The 7,500-nt window shown below is 47.0% G+C and overlaps 1 protein-coding gene across 1 annotated transcript in view; it reads left to right on the top strand.

The window, feature by feature from the left end:
* LOC114566868 (flavin-containing monooxygenase FMO GS-OX-like 4) overlaps window positions 1-7,500 on the top strand; it is a 35,099-nt gene that overhangs the window by 6,588 nt on the left and 21,011 nt on the right. The window lies entirely within an intron of this gene.

The following is a 7,500-nucleotide window of genomic DNA, read 5'->3' on the forward strand; positions in this document are numbered from 1 at the left end:
GACAGGTAGCACTGGACTCTCTTTAGGGACAGGTAGCACTGGACTCTCTCTTTAGGGACAGGTAGCACTGGACTCTCTCTTTAGGGACAGGTAGCACTGGACTCTCTCTTTAGGGACAGGTAGCACTGGACTCTCTCTTTAGGGACAGATAGCACTGGACTCTCTCTTTAGGGACAGATAGCACTGGACTCTCTCTTTAGGGACAGGTAGCACTGGACTCTCTCTTTAGAGACAGGTAGCACTGGACTCTCTCTTTAGAGACAGGTAGCACTGGACTCTCTCTTTAGAGACAGGTAGCACTGGACTCTCTCTTTAGGGACAGGTAGCTCTGGACTCTCTTTAGGGACAGGTAGCACTGGACTCTCTTTAGGGACAGGTAGCACTGGAATCTCTCTTTAGGGACAGGTAGCACTGGACTCTCTTTAGAGACAGGTAGCACTGGACTCTCTCTTTAGGGACAGGTAGCACTGGACTCTCTCTTTAGGGACAGGTAGCACTGGACTCTCTCTTTAGGGACAGGTATCACTGGACTCTCTCTTTAGGGACAGGTAGCACTGGACTCTCTCTTTAGAGACAGGTAGCACTGGACTCTCTCTTTAGGGACAGGTAGCTCTGGACTCTCTCTTTAGGGACAGGTAGCACTGGACTCTCTTTAGGGACAGGTAGCACTGGAATCTCTCTTTAGGGACAGGTAGCACTGGACTCTCTTTAGAGACAGGTAGCACTGGACTCTCTCTTTAGGGACAGGTAGCACTGGACTCTCTCTTTAGGGACAGGTAGCACTGGACTCTCTCTTTAGAGACAGGTAGCACTGGACTCTCTCTTTAGGGACAGGTATCACTGGACTCTCTCTTTAGGGACAGGTAGCACTGGACTCTCTCTTTAGGGACAGGTAGCACTGGACTCTCTCTTTAGAGACAGGTAGCACTGGACTCTCTCTTTAGAGACAGGTAGCACTGGACTCTCTCTTTAGGGACAGGTAGCACTGGATTCTCTCTTTAGGGACAGGTATCACTGGACTCTCTCTTTAGGGACAGGTAGCACTGGACTCTCTTTAGGGACAGGTAGCACTGGACTCTCTTTAGAGACAGGTAGCACTGGACTCTCTCTTTAGAGACAGGTAACACTGGACTCTCTCTTTAGGGACAGATAGCACTGGACTCTCTCTTTAGAGACAGGTAGCACTGGACTCTCTCTTTAGAGACAGGTAACACTGGACTCTCTTTGGGACAGGTAGCTCTGGACTCTCTCTTTAGAGACAGGTAGCACTGGACTCTCTCTTTAGAGACAGGTAGCACTGGACTCTCTCTTTAGAGACAGGTAACACTGGACTTTAGGGACAGGTAACACTGGACTCTCTCTTTAGGGACAGATAGCACTGGACTCTCTCTTTAGGGACAGATAGCACTGGACTCTCTCTTTAGAGACAGGTAACACTGGACTCTCTTTAGGGACAGGTAGCACTGGACTCTCTCTTTAGAGACAGGTAGCACTGGACTCTCTCTTTAGAGACAGGTAGCACTGGACTCTCTTTAGAGACAGGTAACACTGGACTCTCTCTTTAGGGACAGATAGCACTGGACTCTCTCTTTAGAGACAGGACAGACTCTCTCTTTAGAGACAGGTAACACTGGACTCTCTCTTTAGGGACAGGTAGCACTGGACTCTCTCTTTAGAGACAGGTAGCACTGGACTCTCTCTTTAGAGACAGGTAACACTGGACTCTCTCTTTAGGGACAGATAGCACTGGACTCTCTCTTTAGGGACAGATAGCACTGGACTCTCTCTTTAGGGACAGGTAGCACTGGACTCTCTCTTTAGAGACAGGTAGCACTGGACTCTCTCTTTAGAGACAGGTAGCACTGGACTCTCTCTTTAGAGACAGGTAACACTGGACTCTCTCTCTTTAGGGACAGATAGCACTGGACTCTCTTTAGGGACAGGTAGCACTGGACTCTCTCTTTAGAGACAGGTAGCACTGGACTCTCTCTTTAGAGACAGGTAGCACTGGACTCTCTCTTTAGAGACAGGTAACACTGGACTCTCTCTTTAGGGACAGATAGCACTGGACTCTCTCTTGTTTTCAGTTATTTCACACTTTTTTGTTAAGTACATAATTCCATATGTGTTCATTCATAGTTTTGATGCCTTCAGTGAGAATCTACAATGTAAATAGTCATGAAAATAAAAAGGAAACACATCGAATGAGAAGGTGTGTCCAAACTTTTGGCCTGTACTGTATTTATTGGTCTGTTGAAACGAGTTTATTTTGAAACTAACCGGAGGGAACATTGATAAAATAAAGTTCCTTTCTCTGTCTCTCTCTCCCCTTCCCTCCCCCCCTAGCTCTGGACTCTCTCTTTAGGGACAGGTAGCACTGGACTCTCTTTAGGGACAGGTAGCACTGGACTCTCTCTTTAGGGACAGGTAGCACTGGACTCTCTTTAGAGACAGGTAGCACTGGACTCTCTCTTTAGGGACAGGTAGCACTGGACTCTCTCTTTAGGGACAGGTAGCACTGGACTCTCTCTTTAGGGACAGGTAGCACTGGACTCTCTCTTTAGAGACAGGTAGCACTGGACTCTCTCTTTAGAGACAGGTAACACTGGACTCTCTCTTTAGGGACAGATAGCACTGGACTCTCTCTTTAGGGACAGGTAGCACTGGACTCTCTCTTTAGAGACAGGTAGCACTGGACTCTCTCTTTAGAGACAGGTAACACTGGACTCTCTCTTTAGGGACAGATAGCACTGGACTCTCTCTTTAGAGACAGGTAGCACTGGACTCTCTCTTTAGAGACAGGTAACACTGGACTCTCTCTTTAGGGACAGGTAGCTCTGGACTCTCTCTTTAGGGACAGGTAGCACTGGACTCTCTTTAGGGACAGGTAGCACTGGACTCTCTCTTTAGGGACAGGTAGCACTGGACTCTCTCTTTAGGGACAGGTAGCACTGGACTCTCTCTTTAGGGACAGGTAGCACTGGACTCTCTCTTTAGAGACAGGTAGCACTGGACTCTCTCTTTAGAGACAGGTAACACTGGACTCTCTCTTTAGGGACAGATAGCACTGGACTCTCTCTTTAGGGACAGATAGCACTGGACTCTCTCTTTAGAGACAGGTAACACTGGACTCTCTTTAGGGACAGATAGCACTGGACTCTCTCTTTAGGGACAGATAGCACTGGACTCTCTCTTTAGAGACAGGTAGCACTGGACTCTCTCTTTAGAGACAGGTAACACTGGACTCTCTCTTTAGGGACAGATAGCACTGGACTCTCTCTTTAGGGACAGGCACTGGACTCTCTCTTTAGAGACAGGTAGCACTGGACTCTCTCTTTAGAGACAGGTAGCACTGGACTCTCTCTTTAGAGACAGGTAACACTGGACTCTCTCTTTAGGGACAGGTAGCTCTGGACTCTCTCTTTAGGGACAGGTAGCACTGGACTCTCTTTAGGGACAGGTAGCACTGGACTCTCTCTTTAGAGACAGGTAACACTGGACTCTCTCTTTAGGGACAGATAGCACTGGACTCTCTCATGTTTTCAGTTATTTCACACTTTTTTGTTAAGTACATAATTCCATATGTGTTCATTCATAGTTTTGATGCCTTCAGTGAGAATCTACAATGTAAATAGTCATGAAAATAAAAAGGAAACACATCGAATGAGAAGGTGTGTCCAAACTTTTGGCCTGTACTGTATTTATTGGTCTGTTGAAACGAGTTTATTTTGAAACTAACCGGAGGGAACATTGATAAAATAAAGTTCCTTTCTCTGTCTCTCTCTCCCTTCCCTCCCCTAGCTCTGGACTCTCTCTTTAGGGACAGGTAGCACTGGACTCTCTTTAGGGACAGGTAGCACTGGACTCTCTCTTTAGGGACAGGTAGCACTGGACTCTCTCTTTAGAGACAGGTAGCACTGGACTCTCTCTTTAGGGACAGGTAGCACTGGACTCTCTCTTTAGAGACAGGTAGCACTGGACTCTCTCTTTAGAGACAGGTAACACTGGACTCTCTCTTTAGGGACAGATAGCACTGGACTCTCTCTTTAGGGACAGGTAGCACTGGACTCTCTCTTTAGAGACAGGTAGCACTGGACTCTCTCTTTAGAGACAGGTAACACTGGACTCTCTCTTTAGGGACAGATAGCACTGGACTCTCTCTTTAGAGACAGGTAGCACTGGACTCTCTCTTTTGAGACAGGTAGCACTGGACTCTCTCTTTAGAGACAGGTAACACTGGACTCTCTCTTTAGGGACAGATAGCACTGGACTCTCTCTTTAGGGACAGGTAGCACTGGACTCTCTCTTTAGAGACAGGTAGCACTGGACTCTCTCTTTAGAGACAGGTAACACTGGACTCTCTCTTTAGGGACAGATAGCACTGGACTCTCTCTTTAGGGACAGATAGCACTGGACTCTCTCTTTAGGGACAGGTAGCACTGGACTCTCTCTTTAGAGACAGGTAGCACTGGACTCTCTCTTTAGAGACAGGTAGCACTGGACTCTCTCTTTAGAGACAGGTAACACTGGACTCTCTCTTTAGGGACAGATAGCACTGGACTCTCTCTTTAGGGACAGGTAGCACTGGACTCTCTCTTTAGAGACAGGTAGCACTGGACTCTCTCTTTAGAGACAGGTAGCACTGGACTCTCTCTTTAGAGACAGGTAACACTGGACTCTCTCTTTAGGGACAGATAGCACTGGACTCTCTCATGTTTTCAGTTATTTCACACTTTTTTGTTAAGTACATAATTCCATATGTGTTCATTCATAGTTTTGATGCCTTCAGTGAGAATCTACAATGTAAATAGTCATGAAAATAAAAAGGAAACACATCGAATGAGAAGGTGTGTCCAAACTTTTGGCCTGTACTGTATTTATTGGTCTGTTGAAACGAGTTTATTTTGAAACTAACCGGAGGGAACATTGATAAAATAAAGTTCCTTTCTCTGTCTCTCTCTCTCCCCTTCCCTCCCCCCCCTAGCTCTGGACTCTCTCTTTAGGGACAGGTAGCACTGGACTCTCTTTAGGGACAGGTAGCACTGGACTCTCTCTTTAGGGACAGGTAGCACTGGACTCTCTCTTTAGAGACAGGTAGCACTGGACTCTCTTTAGGGACAGGTAGCACTGGACTCTCTCTTTAGGGACAGGTAGCACTGGACTCTCTCTTTAGGGACAGGTAGCACTGGACTCTCTCTTTAGAGACAGGTAGCACTGGACTCTCTCTTTAGAGACAGGTAACACTGGACTCTCTCTTTAGGGACAGATAGCACTGGACTCTCTCTTTAGGGACAGGTAGCACTGGACTCTCTTTAGAGACAGGTAGCACTGGACTCTCTCTTTAGAGACAGGTAACACTGGACTCTCTCTTTAGGGACAGATAGCACTGGACTCTCTCTTTAGAGACAGGTAGCACTGGACTCTCTCTTTAGAGACAGGTAACACTGGACTCTCTCTTTAGGGACAGGTAGCTCTGGACTCTCTTCTTTAGGGACAGGTAGCACTGGACTCTCTTTAGGGACAGGTAGCACTGGATTCTCTCTTTAGGGACAGGTAGCACTGGACTCTCTCTTTAGGGACAGGTAGCACTGGACTCTCTCTTTAGGGACAGGTAGCACTGGACTCTCTCTTTAGAGACAGGTAGCACTGGACTCTCTCTTTAGAGACAGGTAACACTGGACTCTCTCTTTAGGGACAGATAGCACTGGACTCTCTCTTTAGGGACAGATAGCACTGGACTCTCTCTTTAGAGACAGGTAGCACTGGACTCTCTCTTTAGAGACAGGTAGCACTGGACTCTCTCTTTAGAGACAGGTAACACTGGACTCTCTCTTTAGGGACAGATAGCACTGGACTCTCTCTTTAGGGACAGATAGCACTGGACTCTCTCTTTAGAGACAGGTAGCACTGGACTCTCTCTTTAGAGACAGGTAGCACTGGACTCTCTCTTTAGAGACAGGTAACACTGGACTCTCTCTTTAGGGACAGGTAGCTCTGGACTCTCTCTTTAGAGACAGGTAACACTGGACTCTCTCTTTAGGGACAGGTAGCACTGGACTCTCTCTTTAGGGACAGGTAGCACTGGACTCTCTTTAGGGACAGGTAGCACTGGACTCTCTCTTTAGAGACAGGTAACACTGGACTCTCTCTTTAGGGACAGATAGCACTGGACTCTCTCATGTTTTCAGTTATTTCACACTTTTTTGTTAAGTACATAATTCCATATGTGTTCATTCATAGTTTTGATGCCTTCAGTGAGAATCTACAATGTAAATAGTCATGAAAATAAAAAGGAAACACATCGAATGAGAAGGTGTGTCCAAACTTTTGGCCTGTACTGTATTTATTGGTCTGTTGAAACGAGTTTATTTTGAAACTAACCGGAGGGAACATTGATAAAATAAAGTTCTTTTTCTGTCTCTCTCTCTCCCTTCCCTCCCCCTAGCTCTGGACTCTCTCTTTAGGGACAGGTAGCACTGGACTCTCTTTAGGGACAGGTAGCACTGGACTCTCTCTTTAGGGACAGGTAGCACTGGACTCTCTCTTTAGAGACAGGTAGCACTGGACTCTCTCTTTAGGGACAGGTAGCACTGGACTCTCTCTTTAGGGACAGGTAGCACTGGACTCTCTCTTTAGGGACAGGTAGCACTGGACTCTCTTTAGAGACAGGTAGCACTGGACTCTCTCTTTAGAGACAGGTAACACTGGACTCTCTCTTTAGGGACAGATAGCACTGGACTCTCTCTTTAGGGACAGGTAGCACTGGACTCTCTCTTTAGAGACAGGTAGCACTGGACTCTCTCTTTAGAGACAGGTAACACTGGACTCTCTCTTTAGGGACAGATAGCACTGGACTCTCTCTTTAGAGACAGGTAGCACTGGACTCTCTCTTTAGAGACAGGTAACACTGGACTCTCTCTTTAGGGACAGGTAGCTCTGGACTCTCTCTTTAGGGACAGGTAGCACTGGACTCTCTTTAGGGACAGGTAGCACTGGATTCTCTCTTTAGGGACAGGTAGCACTGGACTCTCTCTTTAGGGACAGGTAGCACTGGACTCTCTCTTTAGGGACAGGTAGCACTGGACTCTCTCTTTAGAGACAGGTAGCACTGGACTCTCTCTTTAGAGACAGGTAACACTGGACTCTCTCTTTAGGGACAGATAGCACTGGACTCTCTTTAGGGACAGATAGCACTGGACTCTCTCTTTAGAGACAGGTAGCACTGGACTCTCTTTAGAGACAGGTAGCACTGGACTCTCTCTTTAGAGACAGGTAACACTGGACTCTCTCTTTAGGGACAGATAGCACTGGACTCTCTCTTTAGGGACAGATAGCACTGGACTCTCTCTTTAGACAGGTAGCACTGGACTCTCTCTTTAGAGACAGGTAGCACTGGACTCTCTCTTTAGAGACAGGTAACACTGGACTCTCTCTTTAGGGACAGGTAGCTCTGGACTCTCTCTTTAGAGACAGGTAACACTGGACTCTCTCTTTAGGGAC

Source organism: Perca flavescens, chromosome 13 (genome assembly GCF_004354835.1).
Source record: "Perca flavescens isolate YP-PL-M2 chromosome 13, PFLA_1.0, whole genome shotgun sequence".
NCBI lineage: Eukaryota > Metazoa > Chordata > Actinopteri > Perciformes > Percidae > Perca > Perca flavescens.